Source organism: Cryptomeria japonica, chromosome 4, assembly GCF_030272615.1.
Source record: "Cryptomeria japonica chromosome 4, Sugi_1.0, whole genome shotgun sequence".
Taxonomy (NCBI): Eukaryota; Viridiplantae; Streptophyta; class Pinopsida; order Cupressales; family Cupressaceae; genus Cryptomeria; species Cryptomeria japonica.
The window spans coordinates 605,868,733-605,882,509 of NC_081408.1; positions in this window are offsets into that span (position 1 = coordinate 605,868,733).

Genomic DNA, 13,777 nt, shown 5'->3' on the forward strand with positions numbered 1-13,777 from the left:
AGATCCAAGGATGTCCTAAATTCACACAAAATTGATCCGATGGAGGAATAATAGCAAAAGTGACATCTAAGCACTGAGTACCAACCTAAAAAAGAAGAGTAATAGAACCAATAGTAGGGAAAGATAAACCATCATACATCTTAACCATAACATCAAATTTATCATATGTTACTTGATGCAATTGTTGAATAAAAAATATTTTCTTCACTAATCACATTCACCATACATATCGGATCAATGAGCACCCCTCGTGAGAGTTTGTCTTTGATCCTCACAGTAATATATAATGGGCCATTAGGTGCAACAATAGACTCATTGTGGTCGAAGGCAATGTATAAGTCTTTTGTAGGTTTATATTTTCAATGAGGTTCACAACATTATTAGATTCCATACCATGGTTATTGGGGGAGAAGGCAAGTGGCTTGGACTCAACAACATTAGTAGAATGAGAAGGCAACAGATTGGTGAAGATTTGGAGGTTTTGGTTAGGAGGAGCTACAGACTTATTCCCTTTTTTATTCACACTAGCTACGGATATAGTAATGCTATCAATAAGTTTTGAATCTTACTCCTTAATTGGTAACATTTTTCAGTGTCATGACCTAGTTCACGATGATATTGACAAAAAGCTTTAGGATCATGGAAAGCTAGAAAAGCTTTAGTTCTCGAGTTATCCCCATCCTATCATTCCCATCAAAATATTAATATAATTAGATTTTACCTCATCCTTTCCTACTAGAAATGTTTCTCTTCTTTCTCTCAATGCAATCCATACTATTTCAACTCGCATTAGTATATCATCTTCTTCACCTTCATCCTCTTTCACTAAATATTTCATGTCATTAACCAATAATTTTTTGGTATTGCTACATACTTTTTCTTCTTCCTCCTTCAAGGGCTTCAACTTGTGACAAATCCCCTCCTTCATCAACAAATATGTTTTTTATATCCATCATGTACTATACTCTAATCAAATCACCATGGTCTCCCCAACAATATGCAACAAACATCCATAAGCATGATGTCAACAATACTTTATCATGATAGTTCCCAATCTTGAACTTCAACTAACATTTCTCATTGACCAAATATCTATGGCTATTCTTCTCTTCCTCTTTTACTTTAATTTGTTAACCATTTCTTTTGAAACAAGATTGTCAGTGCTACCACCATCAATAATCACATTACAAAATTTACCTTCATACTTGCACCTTGTGCAAAACAAAATCTTCCTTTGAACTAATTCTTCCTCTTGATTTAGAAAGGCTCTTCTCATGATAATAACTTCTCCTCTATCCTCATAATTTGAAGACTCAACATCTTCATCTTTATGGGAAACTTGTGCATTACCCTCAGATATTTTATTTATCCTCTCTTGATGTTTGGGACAATCATATACTCTATGTCCTTCTTGTTTTCATTCAAAATAGGTTCCTTGAAAGCCTCCTCTCCCAAGTCTTCATCCAAATATTCATCTTCCTCATTGGACAAAATATTTTGGTTACAGGTACAATAGGAATTATCTGCCTTCTAATTCTAGCTACTACTCAATTCTTAAATCTTCTTCTAATCTTCATTTTGGTATCCATATGATCAACCTCTTCCTATTTGCTTATTTTCAAATCTTCTATTCAGCTTCTCTTCTATCTTCAAGAAAAATTGGTAAACATCCTCAATATTAGTCATTCTAACTATATTTAGCTCCCCCTTAATACTTGATTTCAACCCATTAATATTGGGCCACCTTTTCCTTGTTGGCCTCAAAATGGCATATTCTAATCAAATATCTAATAGAATTATTCTATGTACTACTTGATAGATCTGCATGCTAGCTTCAAAGTTTGCATCTTTTTTAACAATCAAGCTTGTTATCAATAAGAATGAACTGCCTCTTCAACTTGTCCACCATTTGATCCCATCTCATTCTCTTATATTTTCCTCTTCTATTTCTCTCTAGCTTAACTTCTCTCCACCATATATTGGCAATGACCTTTCAATTTGCTCTTTACAAATTTAACCCTATCAGGATCTTCTACTTCTTCATATTTGAAATACTCCTTCATATCATTAATCCAATCAATCAACTCCTCTAGATTTAGATTTTTAGAAAATGTAAGACTTCAATCTTTTGCCTCATTCCAGTCTTGGAAATGACCCTTAGAAATCTATCCTCTTCGAGATCTCTCACAAACTCTTGTTTTTTTTTAAAACTATTTTTCCACATCAGCTTCATCTTCACTTTAATCCTGGCCTCTTTACTCCACTCTTATGTGTAACTCCTCTTCTAGTGCTTGTACTTGTCTTTGGAGGACTCCAAAATCCTCTTTTTGAATAATGTTTCTTCCACCATGCATCCTTCATGAAGGCATCTTGATCACAAACTCACAATCACAAGTCCTGGTAGGAATTGTCTCACATTCAATGCTTTGTTTTTACACTCAAGAACTCCTACTCTAATACCACTTTATGAAGTGTTCTCCCGTTACATACCCAAACACATGCTTGATTACACTTGATGAGGGGTTTCTCCTCCCAACATCCACACATAGCATGATAAACAAAATACCACAAATTTGCAAGAGCCTTCTATGTATCAATAAAATGAAATACAAATAAATCAATTAAAAAGTATTACCCACTTAGGATTTACAACTCTTTAAGCTAGATCTACAATGTTTTCTTCTCAAGCTCTATAAAGGACTCAATTATGAATGAATAAATCACTAGCCCAAGCCCCTATTTATAGTACTCTTGTGTCTCTTGAAATCTCATGCCCCATCTTGGATATCAACGCATGGAAACCAAGAAATGCAAAACATAGCCCGTAGAAGTCCTTAGAACTTTCCCAAAAGGGTGCCTAAGGAGGTGAATGTTAAAATTCCCAATATGGGCACCTAGAAATGTGTCATTTTTGTTCCTCCTTATCATGACTCTTCACCTTCCACATGGGGATGCCAAGATGGACATTTTACCTATTTTGCCTTATAATTGATAAAAGTATGTGTCCCTTCATGAAAATTGCAATTACCATTTGACGTAGGCTACAAATATTAATAGTCATTTTATCACCCTTTTTTCCCTTGATCACTTTCCAAGGTATGTGGAGACCTATAATAGCTTGCATTTAATTTTTTTTTCAATCTTAATTGAATTAAGAACACATATTATTTTTGGATGATGTAGGATTTCTCTTACACCCTTGGAAGCTCCTACATCACTAAATAAAAGCAATTAGAATTCCTATTTACTAGATTTACCTAAATATTTTTATATTGGTCATGTTTTTAATGTTGCTGAAATTTATCTCTAACATTATGATCTTGAACCAATTCCTGATGAAAATATGCTAAGAGGATTGAGTAGTACATTAACATGGAGAAAATGAGAGAAAATATAAAATATAGTGGATATTAAGATTACTATCACATGAGCCAAGAATTACAAGTTGTATTTGGTAAAATGAGTGGGTTTACACTTAGATCACTAAAGAAGATCTCATGAAATTTATAAATTTAGACTCTTCTAAACTAGGAGGTTTAAAACTTTTCAAAGACATGCAAGATAATGAAATTGTTAATTCTTTCCAAGATAAAGAAGATGTTGTAATGGTTGGATAATTGATGGGTTCTCACTATCCATGAGTTATTTTCTCATTTTTTAGCTATTTGTGTGTTCTTTTTTGGGTGGTAACTATTAGATTTGATAGTTTCTATTTTTAGTTTATTTTCTCCTTTTTGAGAAGTTTTTGGCTTTTTGTTGGTGAAGGATGTTTCGGCTTTTGGGGAATTTTTTATTTGGCTTTATTGAAGATAAGGATATTTTTTACCAAGAAAAAATAAATCTCTAACTATTGTTTTTCTCTTTTCCATTGAAGTCTTCACATATGTATTCAGAGATGATGAATCTAGGTTTTGTTTTATTATGTTGTTTTGGTTAAAATGCTTAAGTGTTTATGTTTTTTAGAAGCAAGGTGTGTTATAAAGTTTATGCAAAGGAGATTATCAATGCTATTGGGAGACTTGGTAAGGGGGTAAACAAAGGCTCTTATAAACTACATCACACATTAAATTACAAATGAATATCATTCAAAATTTCACTAATAGACAAGCAAAACAACAAATAAAATATGAAATTCACTAATATAGCTCATACCCTTGTCAAAGACATCAAGGATGATACTATTGTGGCAACACCATGCTCCATTGTGGTACAAATACTAGGAGTATCAAGTGATGCCAACATCTAAAAGTAAAAACATCATTATTAATTACCTAATCTACCTGACAATATTTTACAAACATTTAAGATAAAAAATAGTCAAAGATTACTTCAGTGAAAGTTGCATGACTACTTTGATTAGTAGGTGCTAATATCAAAGGCCCAACATTAACCTATTCAAAATCTGATGTGAGTTATAAGATTACCATTCATATAAGTTTTACTATTCACATGTACTATATTTATTATTTCTTTACTAGCTACATACTTGTGGATTTTGAGTTATAAGATCTCTGTCATCCCAAATTCACATTTAGAGGCTTTTGCATAGAGTGACCGTACCTCCATAATGCCCAATACCACGTCCAAATGATGAAAATAGTCACTCCAAGTTCTGTTGTAAATCAGGATGTCATTGAAGAAGACCAAAACAAATTTCCTCAACTGCTCCTGAAACACATGATTCATACAAGACTTAAATGTTGCCGGTGCATTTGTGAGTCCAAAGGGCATGACCAGGAACTTAAAATGCCCGTAATGACAACGAAAAGAAGTTTTGTGAATGTCCTCTTCTCTGACACGTATCTGATGATAACTAGAGCGCATATCTATTTTGGAGAAGTACATGGCTCCGTGTAGTTCATCGATCAACTCATCGATCCTAGGTATGGGATACAAGTTTTTTATGGTCTTCTTATTCAATGCCTTGTAGTCTATACACATACGCATCGTCCCGTCTTTCTTCTTAACTAGAACTATCGATGAGGCAAATGGGCTCGAACTGGGCCTGATATGTCCCATATTGAGAGGTGGAGGGCCACTAAGCCTAGGGTGATTACTTTGACCCTAAAATTTTATTATAATCAATCTAGTAATATACTTAATATTACATATTAAAATAAAATATAATAAATTAAATTTGATCTTATTCAAATTTACATGACTATAAATGCCATGTGTTTGATTTTGTAGCTCGTCTTTCATTGCCATCCCATGGAATATAGATGTGTCATGTTATTGGCCATGTATTTCCTCATCTATAAGGAAGTTAAGTTAGTAGAATAACTTCCTACACTAATATTTAGAGGAGGGTAATGCAATTTTTTTATAGATATTTACAACAGTTACTGAAAACTTAACATAAATAAATATAAATTGTTGAACATACCTAGATGCTTAGGGGGGGGGGGGGAGGTGAATCAACATTAATTAAAACGTATGCATCCATTAACCATTTAACCATTGTGTGGGGGAAAAAGTGACACTAAGCAAAGATGCCCTAATCTCACTTTCAATCACACATTTGTGGAATACGAAAGAGCCTAGAGGTATCACACAATTGGCTACTTCTTTTTGTGGAAGAGAGAGCCACGGGCTACCTATTAGGATTTCTATTCCTTTGTTGCAATTGAAATATAAAACGATGCAAGTTCAATCCCTAACCCCAAAGTGCAAGTATGAACTAATAACAAGATTGCAGAATTGAACTTAAACAATGGAAAGCTGTAAACACAAGGACAAGACAATAATACAAATGCGTACCCGGAGTCAAAATATGAGTGAAAATGTTCGGGACGGGGGTGCGGGCGCCACTGTCCTGATTCTGCCCCTGAAACTGCTCCGGAAACTGCTGTTTTGCAACTTGAAAAGCTGTCAAAATGCTGAAACTTGCTGTCTGACAGAAGGACCAGGGCGCCCAGCGCCCCTGTCCTAGCAGGACCAGGGCGCCCCACGCCCCTGTCCTGGTCTTTTGCTCTAAAATTTGGTGTGTAGTTCTGTCTCAGTCTGCTTCCGTCGGATCTGCAACTTGCGGCGTCGTCCGAATCCTGAAACCTGCACTTATATCTGAAAAGGTATGGTGGGCGGCTATATAGGGTTTTGCCTTAGTAAAACCCCCGCTTTGGTGATTTCCACCTCCACGAATAGCCTAGTTGTATTGTAAAAGTAGTGTGTGTGCAAACCTTGTGTGTGTGCAAGATCCTAAAATGCAAGTAAGCAAACTAGAGCAACCTAGAAAGTAAACCCTAATTGCTTGCAAATGATAATGTAAATGCTCCAAATCAAGATGTAAAGAGATCTAAAGCATGAATACAAGTGATATAATGAGGCTTATGCAAAGACATGAAAACAACATGAAATCATACCCAACCCCAAGGGAGGGGTACAAGCCAATCTTCAGTCGGTGATCCCCTATTGCTCTTCAATGTCTTCAAAGCCCTAAATGGATGAATGAAATTGATAGATGCTTGATGGATGGATGTTGAATGTTGTTGAAGTCTTCAAAGATCTGCTCTTTCGCTGCATAGAAGGTCCCTGAAAACCAAAAATCCTGGATCCTTTCTAATGAAGAAAGAGAGCTCTTATATATGAAACCCTAGGTCTTAATTTCAACTTTTGGCCGACCTAGAGATTGAATCTCCCACCAATTTCTTGGGGTTAAGCTTTATTTTATGATTGGATCGTGCTCCTAAAATTTCGGGAAAAATGTCCGGGACCATGTGCACGCCAGGCGCCATGGTCCCGACAACTTTTCACCAAATTTTCAGGGCCGTCGGATATGATGATTTTAGAGAGAATCCCGAAGTTACAGGTGATTTCGAGATGTTTTGACCCCCGAAATCAAGCCCCCAAGTTCAAAATAGGACCTAATTAGGGGTTTTGATTAAATGATGTATTGGAGGAATAAAATGAAAGGGGCACACTTTAATGAAAGGGCCCAACTTTATGATATGGGAGATGATAAAATAGAACCTTAGACCTAATTAATTTAATTAATTAAGTGCTAAAGGGGAAATGCAATGCAAAATGCAAAATGCGCCAAGGCGGGTGCTAAACTAGGTGTGAAATTGTACCACCCTAGCAAGTGCGTACAATTTATGACGCTACAACCATTAAATTAGATCTACTGAAAGAAGGAACATAAACAAAGCATGCACCACACAAGAACAACAATAGTTTTACATGGAAAACCCAAGGAAGGAAAAACCATGGTGAGAGTCAACTCACCATATATGAAACATATATTACAATGTTTGTTTTAGGCACACTGCCAAGGAATCTTACTAGTCCTTGATGGACTTGCAAGTTGAGGTTCACCACCTCATGACAAGATATAAAGGACTTGTTGAGGAGATTCACTATCTCCAAGGAAGATACATGAAGATTACAATGAAAACACAAGCATGAATTGATGTAGAAGAAGCATCTAACAACTTTTGATGGTCCAATCCCTTTTGTAGAACAATTACTTTGTCATAGTGATACATCTTTTAGTTGGTTGGAGCCTACAATTTGATAAAAAACAAGGATGGTTCCACTAGGGCTCAAGTGGAAAAGCTTCATTTATAACTATATTTGCTACAGGACTAGAAAGGAGTAGATTAAGAAACAATATAGTTTGTTGAGGGAAGTAGTGAATTTAAGGTTGGCTTCTCTATTAGAGGAGTGTTAGCTAAAGTAGAGAAGATGAAAGTGATGGAAAATGTTGATATTGTTCAGGATTTGCATATATAGTTTGAGTGCTAGAACTGGAGTCTTTCTTTAGCAAAGGCAAATTGGTATGAGACTCTGGCCCATCTCAAGGCAATATATAAGGGTATCTTACCCTCTAAGGGAGTTTCCAAGTCATAGTTTAGAAAATTTTGCGGCTATATAGTTATGTTGAGGCTTGTAGTACTGGTATTTTTGGTTGTTGTTGACGATTTCATGTATATAATATCAAATTTTGAGGGTTCTCCATCTAACGGGGATAGTTTTGTAATAAGTGCATACATAATTAAGGGGAGTATATATAGTACTTTTGGTTGTCATAAGTAGGAGACAATATGCCCTTTGTCCTTGATGTCAAAGGGGTAGAAAATGTATAGTCGGTTATGTTGAAGGAGTGTGTATAGATAAAAGAAGGGAAGACTTGTAAACAAAGGTGTGTTTCCATAAATGACAAAGGGGGATATTGTTGGCGATATACGCAACATGGTGTTATCATTGATGTCAACATAGTATGTGTTGTAATTTATGTCAAATTGAGGTTGAATAAGCTGAGAAATGATATGTGTGGTGGGACATTTGACAGAGATAGCTTGATTTAGGTTTTGACATGATCAACATGATTGAAGACAATCCAAAAGATTACCAATTGTATCCATGGTAGTATATCAGTCTAGAAGCATGGAGTTAAGCTCAGAAGTGTATAAGGTTCATACTTACTATATTTCATGTCATACTCATTCATGTAGAAAGAGTTATAAACGTGCGTCCTCCAAATTACAGTCTAGTAGTGCAATGAGTTCTAGTTGACACACCAAAATGATCTAGATTCCTTCACAGTGATTGACATGATTGTGTGAGTTTGGGAGCATGCTCAAGAAAGTATAAGGGTTTAGTAATATGAATTTCATATGACTTGGTGCTTCAAAATACTATAGAGTGTATTAAAGTGTCATAGTTTATCCAGTTTGCACCGTTTATGTGTGTTCAATGTGTTCCTCCATTTGTGCTAGAATTTGATGATCAATTAATTTAAGAGATTATTAAAGAAGGGTTGTTGATGGTCTTTATTTATTTCATCTTGGTATGCATAATTATTTTGGTTTCTCCTGGGTGGCATAAAGTCCAACAGTTAATAGTTTTGACAATGGTGTTGATATTTGGGCTTATAGTGTGAGTTCCTTCATTTACAGTTGATCCTAACCTATTCTAATTGTTTTGAAGGATGTTATAAGATGTGTTTATGGTCCAACTATGTCTTGGGTTGATCCCCAACCTAATTTTGTTGATAATACAAGTGTTTGAAGCTAACCTATTTTGGGCCGCATGTTTCATGTGATAGGTCTTATTGATGTTGACCTAATTAATGTTTGGAGGTGTTGCAAATGATACATAAGGATGAATAGAAAATTCACGAAAGGGGTAGATGTAGTGTGATGTATGGGTTATTTTGGTGATGTATCAGTTGATTATTAAGTGTGTGAAATCAATGTCATAGAGTAATTATTCTACAAAAGGGACAACATCGTCACTATTTGTCACATGCTTCTTCAACCTCAATTTGACATCAATGATAACACATACCAAATTAACATCAATGACAACACCATGATGCACATATTTCCAAAATAAATAGCATGCATACTACAACACAATGGTTTACATGGGGGAAACCCTTTCAAGAGAAAAAACCCACCCTCCAAAGTTGCCCAATATATTATTTAGAAATCAACAACAAATTACAATATACCTACAAAGCAAGCTTCTCATAGGAGTATCACCAATGGAAATCCAGAGGTAACTCAACAACTATCAGACACTTAGAATACATCATGATATGTAGTTATAATGTAAAATAAGGTTGCTTTCCAGGGTAAACAAAACACACAAAATATCCACCATTAGATATATGACCTAATGATAAATGGTTAGGATTCACAATGATAAATTATAAATAAAATTTTGTTTCGGGGGTGCTGCCTCTAGCTCCTAGTCAATTAGCAGATCAAATCTGCAAGGGGGGTACCCCCCTTGCAACCCCTTGTGCTCATGTATTACCAATAGTTTTTTATTATTGCAAGGTTGAGACACTATTTTTCTAACATCATCGGCCTTAGACCCATACAACAAAGAGATTGGTAGTTTTGACATAAGTGAGGTTTTTTTAGGCCTAGAAGACTCACACACATTACCTTGTGCTAGAGTCTTAGTGTGTCGTATAAGGGTTTGAGTGAGTGAGCTAATGGAATCTAGGGTCTCGACCTCAACATTCTCTTTCATAAAGGAAGGGATAGTGATGTCCATTCAATCTAGCTAGGGGTCTCGGTGCCTAATTTTGGACACCTTGTGCCCCCACTCTATCCTATGCAGAGTCCCCACCTCTATCTTGGAACTCGTGTATGCTGAAGTAATTTGGGATCTCATTGAGGACAAACTTACAATAGAGTTTCCTCAAAAGTATTACGATATCTCATTGTTATTTCATGGAAGATGGTCAAAAACCATACAACACCTACTTCAAAATTATTCCTTATCCCTTGAAGGTGACATCAATAGATAGGGATTCTTCTATAAATTTTGTGTATGGGTGCATTGGTTCAAGGGTCAATGAACAATGCACACAAGTCATGGTCCATTTTTTTGTTTATTTTATTTGGTTATTAGATAATTTTTTGGCATAAAAATTATCTTTCTTCTTCCCTCTTGTTTGACCAAGTGTTGATTTGGCCACTCATGAATACTATGTGAAAGAAAATTAACTCTAATGAAGTGGTGAAGGTAGACCTATGAAAGTTTGTTACTGATGGATCACTCAACATTCAAATTATTGCCTCAAGTTTTCTTTTGTTATTTTATATTTGTCCTGTTATATTTTCTTGTGTCTTGAGAGAATGTTGAGGCATTATTAGAGGGGTTCGTTGTTATGGATCTTCACCTAAGTTTTTATGAGTAGGTGAATGAGGGTTTTGATCAATTGAAGGTGCACTATCGATTCCCAAAAATTAAACATAATTCACTCAAAAAACTAATTCTGTATATCTATTAAATCAAATTTTTACACTAAAAATAAAACTTACCTCTTCAACGTTGACAACATTGTGTTGGTGTTTTGGCAATGGTTTGGTAGATAAACAATGATGAAAGGGCTATTCCACAATGTGAGCATGCTTCAAAAGAGTTACAAACCATGAGGTTCTTTGAGGAGTAGAGTTGAAATGACAAACTCTCAATGTGTTTTTATTTATAAGGTCAATAGACCATAACACGAGCATGTTATAACATGCTCATGTTATGTTCACTAGGGGGCCAAAAAGTGGTGTGGATACTTTTTGGTCTTCCATTTATTACACTTACTTATGGATTGGGACACCACATTTTTTTTGGTTCTAATTCATGGTTTTGGCGCTTTTATGTGTTACTTATCCTTTTTAGTGAGTGCTTAAGATGAATGTTTCACAATGAGTTTTACAAGTAGTGTTATGCTATTAGAATTGTTCCATATCTTTTGTATTCAATACTTCTATAAAAGCTTTGAATCTAGATGTGTATTACAACAATTGATTATTGAATAATACATTGAATTATTTGAAGTGTCATATTTTATCTTCCAAAATAGTTTCTATCAAAATCCAATTTAATCAAAATAGCATTTTGTCCTGTTTGTTTGGCCCATTCACAAGTTTCCCAAGCTAGAATAAGATTGTCAAGAATAAATCTTCCAATGATGAATCCAATATGCTCATCTCTAATAATTCCTTACACAACAAGCTTAATTTGTATAGCCAAGGATTTTGCAGTGATTTTATAAGAAGGGTTAAGAAGTGTGATGGGGAACCAACTAGTAATAGTATCTACCATTTTTCCTTTAGGAAGAAGAGAGCTTGATTATGCATCCATTAATGTTAGATAAAGGAAGAAGCTTGATTATGCCTTCACTAATGTTAGATCCTCATGACTCTTTCTTGAAGGCCTCCAAGTATACGTAGTAAAAATCTTCCTTAATATGTTGCCACATAGACTGGTAGAATTCCATAGGAAGCCCATCACCACCCAAACTTTTGCTAGGGGCCATAGAGGAAAGAGCATTTTCTAGCTCCTCCAAGGAAAGGATTTTGTCTAAATATTGACTATATCCTGAGTCAATTTTCTTAGGAATATAATCTTTGACCATATTCTCAAGGTTTTGTTGAATGTACTGTCATTTATCATCATTCAATAAGTCTTCATAAAAATATTTGAATAGTTGACATATATCCAAAGGTTCATGGTGGAGAATGTCAAATTTATCCCTTATAGCATCAATCTTTTCCTTTTTATGTTTGTAATATAATTTCCTTCTTTTATCCTATGTATCCTAGATCTGACTTTTGCCCCTTGTCCTTTGTAACTATCATTTTTTTGAAGTTGATATTCAGTTGTAGCAATGGAGGTTTTAATAGTGATATTGTTAAGGTCTTTGTTGAGGAGTTTTCTAACATGAACAAGTTTACCTTTGGAGTGATTTTTCCTTTTGCTTACATTGCCTAGCCATTTGTTTGTCAAACAAATGTAAGAAGTTGGTATGATGAGTAATGACATCACACCACCTATCAATCCATGAAACTCCTTCATCTAGCTTAGGTAAATAATTCCAAATCCTCTCAAGGGCAGCTAAGGAAATAAGGTTCTTTAAGTGGGAAACATTAAGCTTGAAGGGGAAAGAGTTGTCAATAGTTAAATTTGGAGACAAGCTTATGCTGCAAAAAATAAGGTAATGACCCGAGAGGATAGTAGAGAAATCCACTTTAAGACACAAACCCAATAGATCATAAAATAATGGTAAAATAGGAGAGATCTAAAATTTGTCCAACCTGCCCAATTTTCTATCACTTCCCATTGTACAGTTAGACTACATAAACTAGTTTTTAGAATGGCTCAAGAATTTATCATGAATAGGGTAGACCATTCCCAATGAATTTCAACAGAACAACCAACTATCAAATTTATCATGGCTGAGATTTGATTTTTTAGACTAGTTGTAGTCTTGGGGTTACTCAACCATGTTAAAGTCACCTTTGAGGATCTAATCTACAATTGGTAGATTAGTGGACACCCAATTCCAAAGTTCAGTTTGTTATTTAAAAAAATCAGGGGCATGGATAGAACAAAATCAAATTAGTTGTTTGATGAGAGCAAATTATGTCCCATTTTATGTCATATTCTAGCCTATTTCATGCACCTTCATACCCATTCCAACATTCCATTTCCACTCTATATCACACCACTTTTTTGCCCTTATGTTGCATATGGTTACATATATATATATATATATATATATATATATATATATATATATATATATATATATATATATATATATATATATATATATATATATATATATATATATATATATATATAAGAGGTATTTAATATAGTTTTGACATTAAATTATAAAAATTAATTATTGATTGTCTTTATTAATAAGCATTGTTATTTCAAGCCTTGGTGAATATATTTTGCAACATGGAGAAAGAAGGAGAAGAATGCAAACTTCTTACAAACTTCCTGTCACCTTCTTTACAGGGACTTTCCAGTCACTTATTATGGACTCTTGCCACATTAGCTTAGTGCCACAACCACATCTACCAAGGCATCTTTAAGAGGCATCAAATCTATTTTATATGACTGCATACATCAACATTTGATTGGATATTGATCTTCACCTCAATATTCAACATTTATAGAAGATAATTCTTCCAGTTGTGTATGCCAATTCAGCACATGGTCCTCTCTACCAATCATCTTTGTTGGTGTAATTCTTTATTCTTATAGGATATAATTACACTTTACTTAAGTTAACTTAGGATAATGCATCTCATCGTAGTTTGGATATAAGACACTTAGGGAAGTGTGCACATAGGGATGTAGCTTGTAGGAGAAATTCCATCTTTTGTGGTCTTATCTTGTTGTTACACTCCACATTCGGTGGGTCATCCACCTCTTGTGGAATATTATATTATTTCTCCTACCTACCCCTACTTTTTCTTACCTACCCTTGTTTCTCATTGAGCCACATGTCATGATTGTGTGC